At 42.6% G+C, this 14,176-nt stretch overlaps 1 protein-coding gene across 1 annotated transcript in view; it reads left to right on the top strand.

Moving 5' to 3' along the window:
- The first annotated feature begins 5,486 nt into the window (after positions 1–5,486).
- LOC140907063 (serpin B10) overlaps positions 5,487–14,176 on the top strand; it is a 32,807-nt gene continuing 24,117 nt past the window's right edge. Inside the window, exons 1-2 of the mRNA XM_073332199.1 lie at positions 5,487–6,514; positions 6,837–6,948. The gene's annotated coding sequence lies outside the window, so the exon portion shown is untranslated. The remainder of the gene's footprint in view (positions 6,515–6,836; positions 6,949–14,176) is intronic.

Below are 14,176 nucleotides of genomic sequence, written 5' to 3'. Positions count from 1 at the left end.
TCATCGATCTGCCATCCTCCTCCCCTCCCAGACTCCTCTTCCACTCTACTCTTCTATCAGACTTGCAGCCCCAAGGCTTCTCCCTGGAGTCTATTAACCCGACCCAAAAGCAAAACACAGATTTCAGGGAAAGCAGTGTCAGGCCCTTTTCCAGGCTTGAACTTTTAAACCATCCTATGTCCACACACCCCCTCCTGCAAAGCTCTCCATTCTTCTGCAGAGTACTGACTTTCGGGGACTACCCTCCTTAAGTCTTGCCCTGTTTGGATCTTCAACTCCAGTCCCTCCCAATGCTTTCTGCCTGTGGGGTGGCCTTCTCTCAGGCCCACTTCAAGATTCCCCTTCACTCCTGCTCCCTCTTCCATCAGGACCAAGGTGTAAATGTCCTCCTGAACTTCCTCTGTGCACTATTACCCGAGAAAGTCCTTTTCTACTTTGGGCTTCCTCCCTTTACAGAAACCATATACATCCTTCCCCAGCTGGGACTCATCTTTAACAGGCCAGGCCAGGCCTGCCCTCCTCATGCCACCACCTGTGTGTATTGGTCTCTCAGGCCCACATTAACCATTTCATCACCTGTGTGCAGTAAACACCACATCACACATCTCTGTAAACAGTTCTCTTAAAAAAGAGTAGTTTCATTTTAGAAACATACTGTGACATTCTGCACCCCAAAGCACCCCATATTTACCATGGTGGTGTAATTATGATATGTTTTGTACAAAGTATGCTTTGTAAGGTATTATTCTAAACGTCTTGATCTGTTGAACATTAATATCCTGTTGGAAGGATTTTACTCATATAAAAAGTTATGAAGTTTTGCTATGTGTGTGTTACTGAAAGATGTTGTGAAGTCGGAAACGCCCACAACTAGCCTTTCAGATACAAGGATGAAGAAGCTAGACAGTGCTAATGGCTCATCAGCAAAGACAATGGACCATGGAAAGGGCTTGTCCTCACCTGGGGACCCTTCACCCAGCCTATGAATAATTGCTTCTATGACTCAGCAAGGCATGCAAGGGCATGTGACCAGACCACAGGACACTGAACTCCATTTTGGTACCTGTATTTTTCCACAGACTGGGCTGGGAAGCTGGCTTGAAACAAAGGGGTTCCTGCCATAGGAGAAATTATATAAGATGGGGAGTGTTATCTTTTGGTCTTCACACCCCCACAACTCAACACCGAAAAGAAATGCTGGAAGACAAAGTACTTTGCATAGGGGAGTGGGAAACCCAGGCTACAAAGCAGATGCAGCCTGTGCCTCAAGAATCTGTAAGCCTGCTTGTACCATCAGTTAGGGTGAGATATTGCTGATTCAAATCCTATCTAGTATATATGACTTAGATTGCATTTTGTTTGATTTCTTAGGTAACCTGCTTTGATCTGTTTGTTATCATTTATAATCACTGTGTGGTTTTGAGTGACATGTTAGGGAATCTTTGTTCTGTTAACACAGGTGGGTGCATATCTTCCCCACATTGAGGGGGAAGCGGACTAATTTAATGAGCTTGCACTGTACAGACCCCTCTGCAGTGCAAGATGGCACAAGTCTGGGTTTATACTCCAGTGGGGGTGTCAGGCTGGGGAGCTGGGAAATCGGCTGGGGCCTCCATTGTTGGTCCATGAGTGGCTTAGGCAAAGTCCCCAGGTGACTCAGTTGGGGGTGTGGCGCCACCTGCTGTTGTGCTGGGTGATAACAGGGCCTGGAGAGGCTGGGTGTGAGGTGCCGCAGAGCAAGTGTGGGAAGCCAGCCCAGCTAAATAGTTAGGGGCCAGTTCCAACAGCTTCCAGGTTTCACTCCGGGTTCCATCCCATCACACATGGTTCTTCTCATCTTATTACCCCACATGTGATATGTGAAACATGGGGGCAGTGGTCAGTCTAACGAGAGACAATAAGAGTGTGTGATTAATCGGCAAACAAAGCAGCACCGAGAAACAGAGGAAACATGCAGCATGCAGGGGCTCAGACCAGAAAGCTGCCAGCCGTTCAACTACTATGTTTGCAGCTAAGCTAGTAGACCCATGAGCAGTTCAATTCCAACCAGCTTGACTAGAACACAGAGACTGTACGTACACTAGAAACTACAGCTCTATCTGCACCACTGTAGCGCTGTTCCCGAGGTCGGGCACTGGAGCAAGCAGGGTAGCAGCCAAGGAGGGGTTCAAGGCAGGGGCAGGGCTGAGGCAAGGCTGGGTGCAAGGCAGGAGCAGCAAGAACAAGGTAACACAGGAGCAGGCACAGTTGTGGTGAGCATGAGTGTTTAGAAACCAGCAAGCTGCTGCTGCTGGCTTAAGTGCCAGCCTGCTGCTTTCTGTAGCCAGTCAGGGTGTGAAGCTAATCAGGCAGCCTGCTGCAGACCAGCTGTAGTGATGAGGCTGCCTGGAGACTAGCTCTGCTGGAGGCCCTGATTCCTGACAGTACTACAGAAAAGGCTCTGGGAGTTATAGTGGATCACAAACTAAATATGAGACAACAGTGTAATACTGTGGCAAAAAAGAGAATGCATTCTGGGATGTATTAGCAGGAGTGTTGTAAGCAAGATACAAGAAATAATTCTTCCACTCTCTCAGAACTGATGAGGCCACAACTGGAGTACTGTGTCCAGCTCTGGGCCCCACACTTTGGGAAAGAGGTGGACAAATTGGAGAAAGTCCAGAGGACGGTAACAAAAATGGCTAAAGGTCTAGAACAGTGACTCTCAACCTTTCCAGACTACTGTTCCCCTTTCAGGAGTCTGATTTGTCTTACATACCCCCAAGTTTCACCTCACTGAAAAACTACTTGCTTACAAAATCAGATATAAAAATACAAAACCGTCACAGCACGCTATTACTGAAAAATTGCTTTCTCATTTTTATCATGTAATTATCAAATAAATCAATTGGAATTAGGGCCATCAAGCGATTAAAAAAATTAATCGCAATTCATTTTGCAATTAAAAAATATATTATGATTAATCGCGTGATTAATCTCGCTGCTAAACAATAACAGAATGCCATTTATTTAAATATTTTTGGATGTTTTCTACATTTTCAAATATATAGATTTCAATTACAACACAGAATACAAAGTGTACAGTGCTCACTTTATATTTATTTTTTATTACAAATATTTTACTTTTGTAAAAAACTAAAGAAATAGTATTTTTCAATTTATCTAATACAAGTACTGTAGTGCAATCTCTTTATTATGAAAATTGAACTTACAAATGTGGAATTATATAAAAAAACAAAACCCTGCATTCAAAAATAAAACAATGTCAAACTTTAGAGCCTACAAGTCCACTCAGTCCTACTTCAGCCAATCGCTTAGACAAATAAGTTTGGTTACAATTTGCAGGAGATAGTGCTGCCCACTTCTAGTTTACAATGTCACCTGAAAGTGAGAACAGTTGTTCTTATGGCACTGTTGTAGCCAGCGTTGTAAGATATTTATGTGCCAGATGTGCTAAAGATTCATATGTCCCTTCATGCTTCGACCACCATTCCAGAGGACATGCATCCAAGCTGATAATGGGTTCTGCTCTATAACAATCCAAAGCAGTGTGGACCTGTGCATGTTCATTTTCATCATCTGAGTCAGATGCCATCAGCAGAAGGCTGATTTTCTTTTTTCGTGGTTCAGGTTCTGTAGTTTCCACATCAGAGTGTTGCTCTTTTAAGACTTCTGAAAGCATGCTCCACACCTCATCCCTCTCAGATTCTGGAAGGAACTTAAACCTTGGGTCAAGTGCTGTAGCTATCTTTAGAAATCTCACATTGGTACCTTCCTTGCGTTTTGTCAAATCTGCAGTGAAAGTGTTCTTAAAACGAACAACGTGCTGCGTCATCATCCGAGACCGGTATAAAATGAAATATATGGCAAAATGTGGGTAAAACAGAGCAGGGGACATACAATTCTCACCCAAGGAGTTCAGTCACAAGTTTAATTAACGCTTTATTTTTTTACTGAGTATCATCAGCATGGAAGCATGTCCTCTGGAATGGCGGCAGAAGCATGAAGGGGCACACGAATGTTTAGCATATCTGGCACATAAATACCTTGCAACACCGACTACAAAAGTGCCATGTGAACACCTGTTCTCACTTTCAGGTGACATTATAAATAAGAAGCAGGCAGCATTATCTCCCGTAAATGTAAACAAACTTGTTTGTCTTAGCGATTGGCTGAACAAGAAGTAGGACTGAGTGGACTTTAGGCTCTAAAGTTTTACATTCTTTTGTTTTTGAGTGCAGTTATGTAACAAAAAAAAATCTACATTTGTAAGTTACACTTTCACGACAAAGAGATTGCACTGGTACTTGTATGAGGTGAATTGCAAAATACTATTTCTGTTCATCATTTTTACAGTGCAAATATTTGTAATAAAAATAATATAAAGTGAGCACTGTACACTTTGTATTCTGTGTTGTAATAGAAATCAATTATTTGAAAATGTAGAAAAACATCAAAATATTTAATACATTTCAATTGGCATTCTATTGTTTAACAGTGCGATTAATCACAATTAATTGTTTTAATCATGATTAATTTTCTTGAATAAATCATGTGAGTTAACTGTGATTAATCAACAGCCCTAATTGGAATATAAATATTGTACTTACATTTCAGTGTATACAAATTGCCTGTATGAAATTTTAGTTTGTACTGACTTTGTTAGTGCTTTTTATGTAGCTTTTTATGTAGCATGTATGCTTTTTATGTAGCCTAAAACTAGGCAAATATTTAGATGAGTTGATGTACCCCTAGTTGAGAACCACTGGTCTAGAACACATGACCTATGAGAAAAGATTAAGCAAACCTTATTTTTTTCAGTATAGAGAAGAAAAGACTGGGGGGACATGATCACAGTCTTAAAGTACATCAAAGATTGTAATAAAGAGGAGGGTGATAAATTGTTTTCATTACTACTGAGGATAGGAAAAGAACCAATGGCCTTAAATTGCAGCAAGAGTGATTTCAGTTTAGACATTAGAAAAAAGTTCCTAACTGTAAGGGCAGTTAAGCACTGGAGCAAATTACCTAAGGAGGTTGTGGAATCCCTGTCATTGTGGGTTTTTAAGAATGGGTTAGACAAACACCTGTCATGGCTGCTCTAGATGATACTTTAGCCTGCCTCAGTGCAGGGGACTGGCCTAGATCGCCTACCAAGGTCCCTTCCAATCCTACATTTCTATGATCCTCTGTGGCCAGAATAGAGAACAAAGCACTGATCATGAAGGATTCCTTGCTCTATTGAATATGTGAACACTCCTCTAACTTGGAGCTAAGTTCTCTCTTCTGCTAATGTGCTCCAGATAGAGAAAGCAGGGCTCTTGTTTGGTTGGACTGTGGGAGAGGAGTTAGCCAGAGGTTCACAGATGAACTCTATTTCCACACTACTAGTAGTACTGAGGGAGATGAGTAGGACTGAAGTGGGGGAGTAAAAAACAAAACAAATCAATCTACACCTCCCCCTGCAGTGCTATGCAAATTTCCTTCAAACTTTTGGCATGAACTTGCCACTTCCTGTATTTATTATTAGAGTTAGAGAAACTACTGTGATTGTATTAACATTGCTGCTGGAGGTAACAGAGATCTGCCGGGGGTGTTGGTATATTTGTTTAATTAAGAAATTGTCCTGTTCTGAATTATTTATCCATGCAAGTTGCTTATTTGTTGGTGACTGACACAATAAAAAAGGGAATCCCCACCCAAAAAAGCTTGCAATCAGCGGTCCTGCATGGCCCTAGCTTTGCATGGGCTAGGTCTTATATACCTGTGGTGCTCATGGCAGGATCAGGGTCTAGGGGACAGAAAAACTCAGGATGGTCTGAGTAATCTAGGGGATACAGATTTGTAACCTACCTTTTTTGAGTGAATGTGTAAATTGTAAGTATGGTTAATTATTTATATGGGATGGTGATAATTTGTGGGATAACAGAGGTGTCAGCTAATACTTAGAACTCCTTATCAGTTTAACTGGGTACAGTATAATCAGAGATTCATTGATTAAAAGGCCAGAAGGGTTCACAGTGATCATCTAGTCTGACCCCCTGTATTATATGGGCCATTAGAGTTCCCTGAATTAATCATTATATTCCTCATCTTATTTCAGAAATATCATGCCAGGTGTACAGATTTAATAGGTTTGTATAAATAACCCAGCAGGTTCCAGCAATCTGATTTGAATTCTAACTGCCATCTTTATAAAGATGGAAACCGAGCCAAAAAAGCAACAGACTGGTCAAACTCTGAGAGGAAAGATTATAGCTGCAAAAAATCCACAAAAATCATAAACCAACCAAGCCAAACCCCACACGTAATTTAGTGAATTGTCAAAATAACACATACTATGGTATTCTCTTCCCTGATTCTCTGCCTAAGGTCTGATCAAAGATTTGTTTGGTCCAGACTCTATTGTGACATCTACTGCACTGGTCTTAGTTAATGCCTTCACTTCAATGGAAAGTGGGAGAAAGAATTTAAGGAAGAAGACACCAAAGAAATGCCTTTTCGGCTGAATCAGGTATGACGCATGAATACACCTATTACTTTCAAGGTATCATATTGTAGACTCCAAAAACAGCAGTCTAGAAATTATACCAGACCCAGTTTTACTTCTTATTTATTCAGCTCATAGTTCCCTTAATGCATTGTATTCCTTATGGGGAGCTTTCCTATTAACTACATTCCTAATACTATGTTCTGCCAATATAAATGTGCAACCAAGAAAAACGAGACCCAAGTTCTCTCAGAAAGAATCTTGTTCTAAGATATTATTCAGTTAATTTTAAGCAGATGCATCACTTGTGTTTCTAAAAAGCATGTTTCTCACATTTATTTTTCAGCAAGTAAGCAAATCTGTGCAGATGATGCATCAGAAAGGTCCATTTGCCTTCGCCTCCATAGAGGAAGAGAAGGTCAAGATCCTGGAGCTTCCATATGCTAATAGAGAAATGAGTATGATTATATTACTACCAAATGTTGTCTCTGGCCTTGATGAGGTAAAGTTCAGTTACCTCAAGTTACCTCAAGAGAGTAATATAACTTGTTGCCTATAGGGTCTTTCATAGCCAAGGTATCCCAAAACAATTAACAAAGTACAGATTTGGACATTGGCAGTGTGATAGCTGTGAAGGTAAATACAGAGGCTTACATGAGGTCCGCAATCGCACATGCCAAGCACTGGGTGCTAGAATCTGTTTTATTGAAAAGCGTTGTCCAGGACGGAAAAGGTTCTTCTTAACAAAGCAACTATTATCCACGTGCCTTGGATTTCAAGGGTCTAATTTCCTGCATAACTGTATACTGATATACACTGGTCAAACAATCTATATTGGTTTTACTATTAGTTATTGTAGTTTTAAAGTTATGTTTGATGCCCAGTGTTTGTTTCATTCAAGCGATTAACAAAGTGAAAGTGCAACTGTACTGCATATGTTGAAAGTCTGTGCTGGCAAACGCACATTTATGATGGAGTTTTCACAAAGTGTTCTGTCGCCAATTACATGTGAAAGCTTTCAAGCCATTCACAAGCTGAAGTTACAGTGATTTGCCCACACACAAAGTAATAAGGATCATGCTGTGACATACCAGGGGCTTATTTTTACAGGTAACAAAGAAGCTGAACACAGAACTCTGTAAAACAAATAAAGGGACTGTAGCGGGGTGGTCACCTGCTACTGCCCTGAACGGCTTGAAATCAGCCCTGGGAGAGGTCTAAGGTGGCGAGAGGGCTGCTGCTAGGAAAAGCAACAAGCCTCAGTTGATTGGGGAACCAGCCACAGATGCGGCCACGCCCCAATCAGGGCCCACCTGGCCCTCATAAGAGGGCAGTGGGCCAGCAGCAAACACCCACTCTCTCTCTAGATGTGGAGAGGGATGGGCCTGGTTGCTAGGAGCTAAGCAGGGTATCAAAACTGGAGCAGGGCTGGGGGAAGGCCAGAGGAGCTTGGGAGCTTTGCCTGGAAACCCCCCAGGCTGCAGGCCTTGTTAAAGGCCAAAGAAAAGTGTTGCAGAGGGCAGCCCAAGGGTAGGCAGAGGCAGCAGGTCCACACACCCCTTGCCAGTGATGAGTGGCATTTACACTGCAGTCTGCCTCAGGGAACAGGGGCTAGTTGATGACTGGCAGTGGCCATAGACTGAGGTGAGGTGGGGATAGAGGGTGGGGGTTCCCCGGGCAGGGGAGACCCAGATCTGTGGGGGGTACTGTCAGGGGGCAGCACCCTGGCCTGAAAGGGGCACCAGGGTCCAGGAGGGACTCAGAGTCCAGTGGCAAGTGGGACACCGGCCTGCAGAGGGTGCTCCGGAGGCTGGAAAAGCTAATTCCCTGGATGACCAGCAGGAGGTGCTGCTACAGGGATCTAGATATTACTTCCCATATTTGTGCTGCAGTCTTTCTTATAAGTTGTAAGCTCTTTGGCCCAAGGCTATTGAGTTCCTGTTTGTGTGAAGGGCGTTTTTTGCCCTAATCCTGACTGGGGCCTCAGGGTGCTAGCACAACAGAAAAAGTTCTGGCTTACACTGCTTAAAGAGGTTTGAATGGGAACACTTCGCACAGCTAGGGGTTGTGTCTATTTCAACTGAGGTTGTTGGACTCTTAGCCATTTATTAAAACAGAAAGCTGCTTTCCTTGGCCCAGGGAGCAGACTAACAGACAGCATCTCCGCTTGTGCTCCAGACACACGTCTGTGCCAAATTTGGGAATCTTTTGGTGCTCATTTTAGGAAGCAAATGCAGACTACCTTACATGATAGTCATTTTAAAGAGTCCCACTTTGCAGTGATGCTCTGTTCTGCTGGGACGTGTTAAGCATTTAGCCGGGGAATACTATAGTCTGTACAAAGTGACACTTTTTGAACCAACCCATTTTCACTGAATCCTGCCACAACAACAATCATAGTGAGCGATTATCACCCCTATAGGGCTGTACACTGTACAGCTGTTAACTGATACAGTGAGCCTGTGAAGTAGATTAGCAGATGTGGAAATAGCGGCTCAGAGAAGTTACCTGAGATTTGTTTTAGGCCACACAGCAAAGAAGTGGAAGGACCTCCCAATCCATCTTAATTCACTGTTCCATGTAACCTCTCTTATGAAAGAGCTCAGAGTCTTTAACACTAAATAGGTGAGTGCTTTACACAACTGTAAGAGTCATTCTGCACTCTAAGGGGAAAAGTAGACGCACTGATAAAGTGGTGTATTTCCTGAATGGATTAAGCTAAATCCCCGCTCTCCAGCACCCAACCAAGAGCAGACACACAAGCGCTGACAAATCAAACATCACACACAGCATAAGATGATAAACCTGATCAAATATACTATGTCACTGATTTAAGTACTGAGAAGTGGCAGAATATCCAGCAACGAAAGAGAAAAGTATTCCATTATTTGATGAATTGGAGTTTGCAGGCAGAATTAGCTCAGATCTTGCCCAAATCTCAAGGGCATTTGCACACAGGATTCAATTCAACCCCATCTGTTAAAAAAATTCCAATGAAGCAAGCCCAGAAGAATGGACATACTGTCCATGTATTTCTTTGCCTCAATCAGTCCAAGTTATTCAAGCTCTATATCTGATAGTCACAGTGAAGTGTCAGTAACATTTTAGTCTAAATCTCTTAGAGTAAGAGCACATAACTGAGACTGGATGAGTGAAAGACACATTACTGTTTCCAAGAATTATATTAAGGGAATAATTGATGGGTCATCTCAGCCTCAGAAGGATGTTTACCCCGTCAAAAATTTTAGCAAAGAAATCTAAACTGAAAAGCAGGCTGCCCATACTATAACAGTTTGTGTTTGAAAGGAATTTGTGCCCCCATTTCTGGGACTACTAGGGAAACAAAACAAAAATGAAGCAACCCAAAATCAACATTTTGCCAGGCCAAAAAGGACTTGAACCTCAACATTTTCCATTCTAACTTTAAATTTGCAATTTTTGAGTAAATTGAGAGTCTGACGAACTCTCATCACTCTAACTTAAGGAGACTAATGTTGAGACATTTAATATCTTGTAAGAATTCTAGGAAATGACTTGTGCAACCCATTGAATAACTCCACAATTTAAATTAAAAATATACTGATTTAACAGCCTAAACATTTTTAATGGGATTAAAAGGACTGCATTAAAAGCACCTGTCCCAGTCAGGATGTGTTGTCTGGGCACTTCTGCAATACAAATGAACAGCAAACCAGGGCTGGCCTTACCATGAGGCGAACTGAGGTGGCCGCCTCAGGTGCCAGACTGTGGCCGGGGTAGGGGTCGGGGGGCACCATTAGGACCCAGAGTGTAGAAAATTGTGTCTGCTGCTGGTGCATATGTATTCTCTCTGCTCGAGATGCACAGAGATGGTGGAGTGCTGTGCTGGAGGAAGGAGGGCACAAGAGACATACCAGGCAGGCAGGAGAAAAGGTGAGAGGGAATAACAGAAAGCAGCAGGAGCTGCAGGAAGAGAGAGGAGGAGGAGTCTCTTATGTACCTCTCTAGCACGCCCAGGAGCCTGGACTGATTAACACCAGCTTCTCAGGGAGTGTCCTGTTTCCTGCTGCTTCCCTGAACCCACTTGAGGAGAACAGGCAGTCAACTGAAGTAGTAGGAGTCAGTTAGGCCCTTAAGATGCTGATCTCTTCCCTCATTCAGGCCCTGCTACCAGCCTGCTTATTTGTCCCATTCAACTGAGTGTTGAGGGCCACTATAGCTGGCACAGAACAGCAGTCATGAGTGAAAGAAGAAAACACCCCTCTGGGCCAGCATTCAGAAAAAGAAAGAAAGCAAAGGAAGCTTTTCTATCTAAGCAGGCAGGAGCTCTCCTGAGATACATAGACGCAAATGTTCACGGGGAGCCTTCCGGCCCCAGTGAGGACGTGAGTTGTGAGGGGATGCCTGATCGTCCAGTTAGACAGAGTGCAGGTGACCTAGCAGCTACTGCAGAATCCTTATCTCCATCTCATATGGATGTAACCATGCACATTCCTGAAGAAAAGTGTAGATCAGAGAAGAGTGTGGTGGAGGTGCAAGAAACAGCTGCTGCTGAGTTTAGTTCCTTAAGTCTAGATGATCCAGGACTGTGGACTCACTTGAGCAGTAGCCTGAGGGACTTCCTTGTACTGCATGGGCCACAGCAAGTGAAAACCTTCATGTTCCCCAAAGACAATGAAAATAGAAGTTTCCATCCAACACACTGTCACCATTGGGTAATTGAGTAAAATGGAGAGGCCATAGCTTATGTACTCAAAAGCCCAGAATGCTGCATACTGTTTTTGCTGAAAACTCTTCCAGTCTAATGTTCCAGCCACATTGGGTTCTAGGGGAACAAAGGACTGGAAAAACCTGGCTAGAAATCTGGCATGCCATGAGAAGGCAGCAGATCACCAGAGAGCATTCCATAGGTTGAAAGAGCTTGAGATGAGACTAAGGTTAAAGGCCACCATAGATGATCAGCATCAAGAGAAGATTGCATCAGAGTCTCTTTACTGGCAAAATGTTCTGAAAAGGCTCATTGTCATTGTGAGAATGCTTGCCACCCAAAACCTAGCACTGCGTGGCTCTTCAGATCAGCTGTATGTGCCAAACAATGGAAACTTCCTTAAAATTGTGGAGCTGATGGCTGAGTTTGATGCTGTACTCCAGAAGCATTTAAGAAGAATCACCACCCAAGAAATGTACACACACCACTATCTTGGAAAAACAATTCAAAATGACATCATACAGTTACTGGCAACAAAAGTCAAACAGAAGATTCAGGCAGATCTGAAGTCAGCATGATAGTACTCTGTTATTTTGGACTGCACACCTGACATCAGTCATACGGAACAAATGACTTTAATGGTGCATTTTGTAACAACAACAGAACCTAGTGAAAATGTCCCTGCAATGGTGGCTGTCAGAGCATTTTCTAGAATTTATTGACATTGATACTACAGGAGCTTGTATGACAAATGTGCTTCTTAAAAAGCTGGAAGATACGGGAATTGCGATAGCTGACATGAGAGATCAGGGTTACGATAATGGTGCCAACATGAGAGGAAAGAACAGACGAGTGCAGACACATCTCCGAGAGTTAAACACTTGAGCTTTTTTGGTCCCATGCAGTTCTCATTCATTGAACTTGGTGGTCAGTGATGCAGCATCAGCTTCTAGTGAGGCTGCTGAATTTTTTAATGTAATTCAAAGCATCTATGTATTTTTTTTTCTCTGCATCAACTCATTGATGACAAATTTTGAAGCAACATCTGGGAACATCCCCTCTGACACTGAAACCACTGAGTGCCACACGATGGGAAAGTCGAGTGGGGGCGATCAAGCCTATCAAACACCAAATTGGGAAGATAGATGATGCCGTAGTTGCCATTATGGAGGATAATGCTATGACAGGAACTGTTCGTGGGAGAACAGTGGCAGAGGGAAATGGAATCACCAGAAACATACATAACTTAAAATTTCTGTGTGGCTTAGTGTTGTGGCATGACATACTGTTTGAAATAAATGTTGTAAGCAAGAAAATCCAAGATGTTGACCTTGATATATCTGGAGCAATGAAACAACTGGACAAAGCAAAGTCATACCTACAGTCTTACCGGTCAGATGAGGGATTTCAACATGTTCTGAAGAGTGCACAGAAGTTGGCAGAGGAACTTCACACTGAAGCTATTTTCCCACCCATTCAAGAATACAAGAGTCACCAAAGAAGAAGACATTTTGATTATGAGGCACAGGATAATCCCATAAGAGACCCCAAACAACAATTCAAAGTTGAATTCTTTAACCAGGTGCTAGATTGTGCAATACAGTCAGTTGAAGAACGTTTCATGCAGTCAAGGAACACAGCAGTATATTTGGGATGTTGTATGATATTCCAAAACTCCCCACTATACCTGAAGAAGACCTACACCAGCAATGCAGGGCACTAGACAGTGTTGACTCATGATGACATGTGCGATATTGATGCGAGTGATTTAGGTGATGAACTGAAAGCCCTTTCAAGATACATTTCAGCAGGATCAACTCCAAAGGCTGTTCTGGACTATATGTGCACAAATAAGAGGACCACCCTCTTTCCAAATGCTTTTGTTGCTTTGCGCATACTTCTAACACTTCCTGTAACAGTTGTCAGTGGAAAATGCAGCTTCTCCAAGCTGAAGTTAATAAAAACACGTCTACGCTCCACAATGACACAGGAGAGGCTGGTCGGCCTCGCAACCATCTCAACAGAGCATGAGCTGGCCCAGACTGTGGACCTTCAGCAGGAAGCAGTTCAAATCTTTGCAGCCAAGGTGGCTGGGAAAGCACCACATTGATTATTCAAACAGATAAAAATGCCAGTGTTTACTCTGCAGACAAGAAAAATTACATTTGCTGTTCAGGCGTTGGAAAGTTAAGTGTTCCTTAAAATTTTTGAACAAGGCATTTGAAGTTGTTAGTTCTCCTTTATTGGGGTAGGTAGCGGAGCAGTACCAAGAGAGGAGTAGAACAGGAAAAAGGCAGAATTGAGACCTTTCAAAGTTTTGGCCCAAGCTAGTGGGTATGGGGGGGTCTCATTTGAGCTCCCTGCCTCAGGTGCCAAAATGTTGTGGGCTGGCCCTGCAGCAAACACTGTGTTTCTTAGCAAGTTGTTTCATGTAGATATGAAAGTTCCCATATTTAGCACTCGTACTCAGCCGCAAGTATCTGGAAAAGTCATATCTGTGATAAACCAAGTCAGCCACTGGAGGTCAGTCTCTGAACAGGTGCTAAAAATCTACCCAACGTCCTTTTCCTCTCCAAATCCATGTTCTCTAGCCCACTTTCTCATCTTCTATTCAGCCCAAGCTCTACTAGTCCACCTTTCAAACACCCTAAAATTTGGAGTTTGGATTAGGATTGTCCATTGCAAAGACAGGGGCTAGCTGTGGAATTCTGCTCTAGCTCTGGGTTTGGACACAATGTTGGTGAAGTGCATCAATCTGTCCATGGGAATAGAGTGCCCAGATAATGTCTGTTATCCTACACTTATATGTCTACAGCTATCCAAGCTATATCAGTTTCAGTATACAATATGATTTCTACGAGTTTGTGAGAAATGCTACATGTATGGCTTATCAGACACACAATATATTCTTTAGATTTTACTGATGCAAACGACTTGTATTTAGAACTGTTCTTATTTCTTATGTTAAAAAATGAAGCCATTGATTATTCAAAATTTCA

The sequence above is a fragment of the Lepidochelys kempii genome, chromosome 2 (assembly GCF_965140285.1).
Source record: "Lepidochelys kempii isolate rLepKem1 chromosome 2, rLepKem1.hap1, whole genome shotgun sequence".
In the NCBI taxonomy this organism is placed as follows: Eukaryota; Metazoa; Chordata; order Testudines; family Cheloniidae; genus Lepidochelys; species Lepidochelys kempii.
This window is presented reverse-complemented; position numbering and strand designations above follow the sequence as displayed.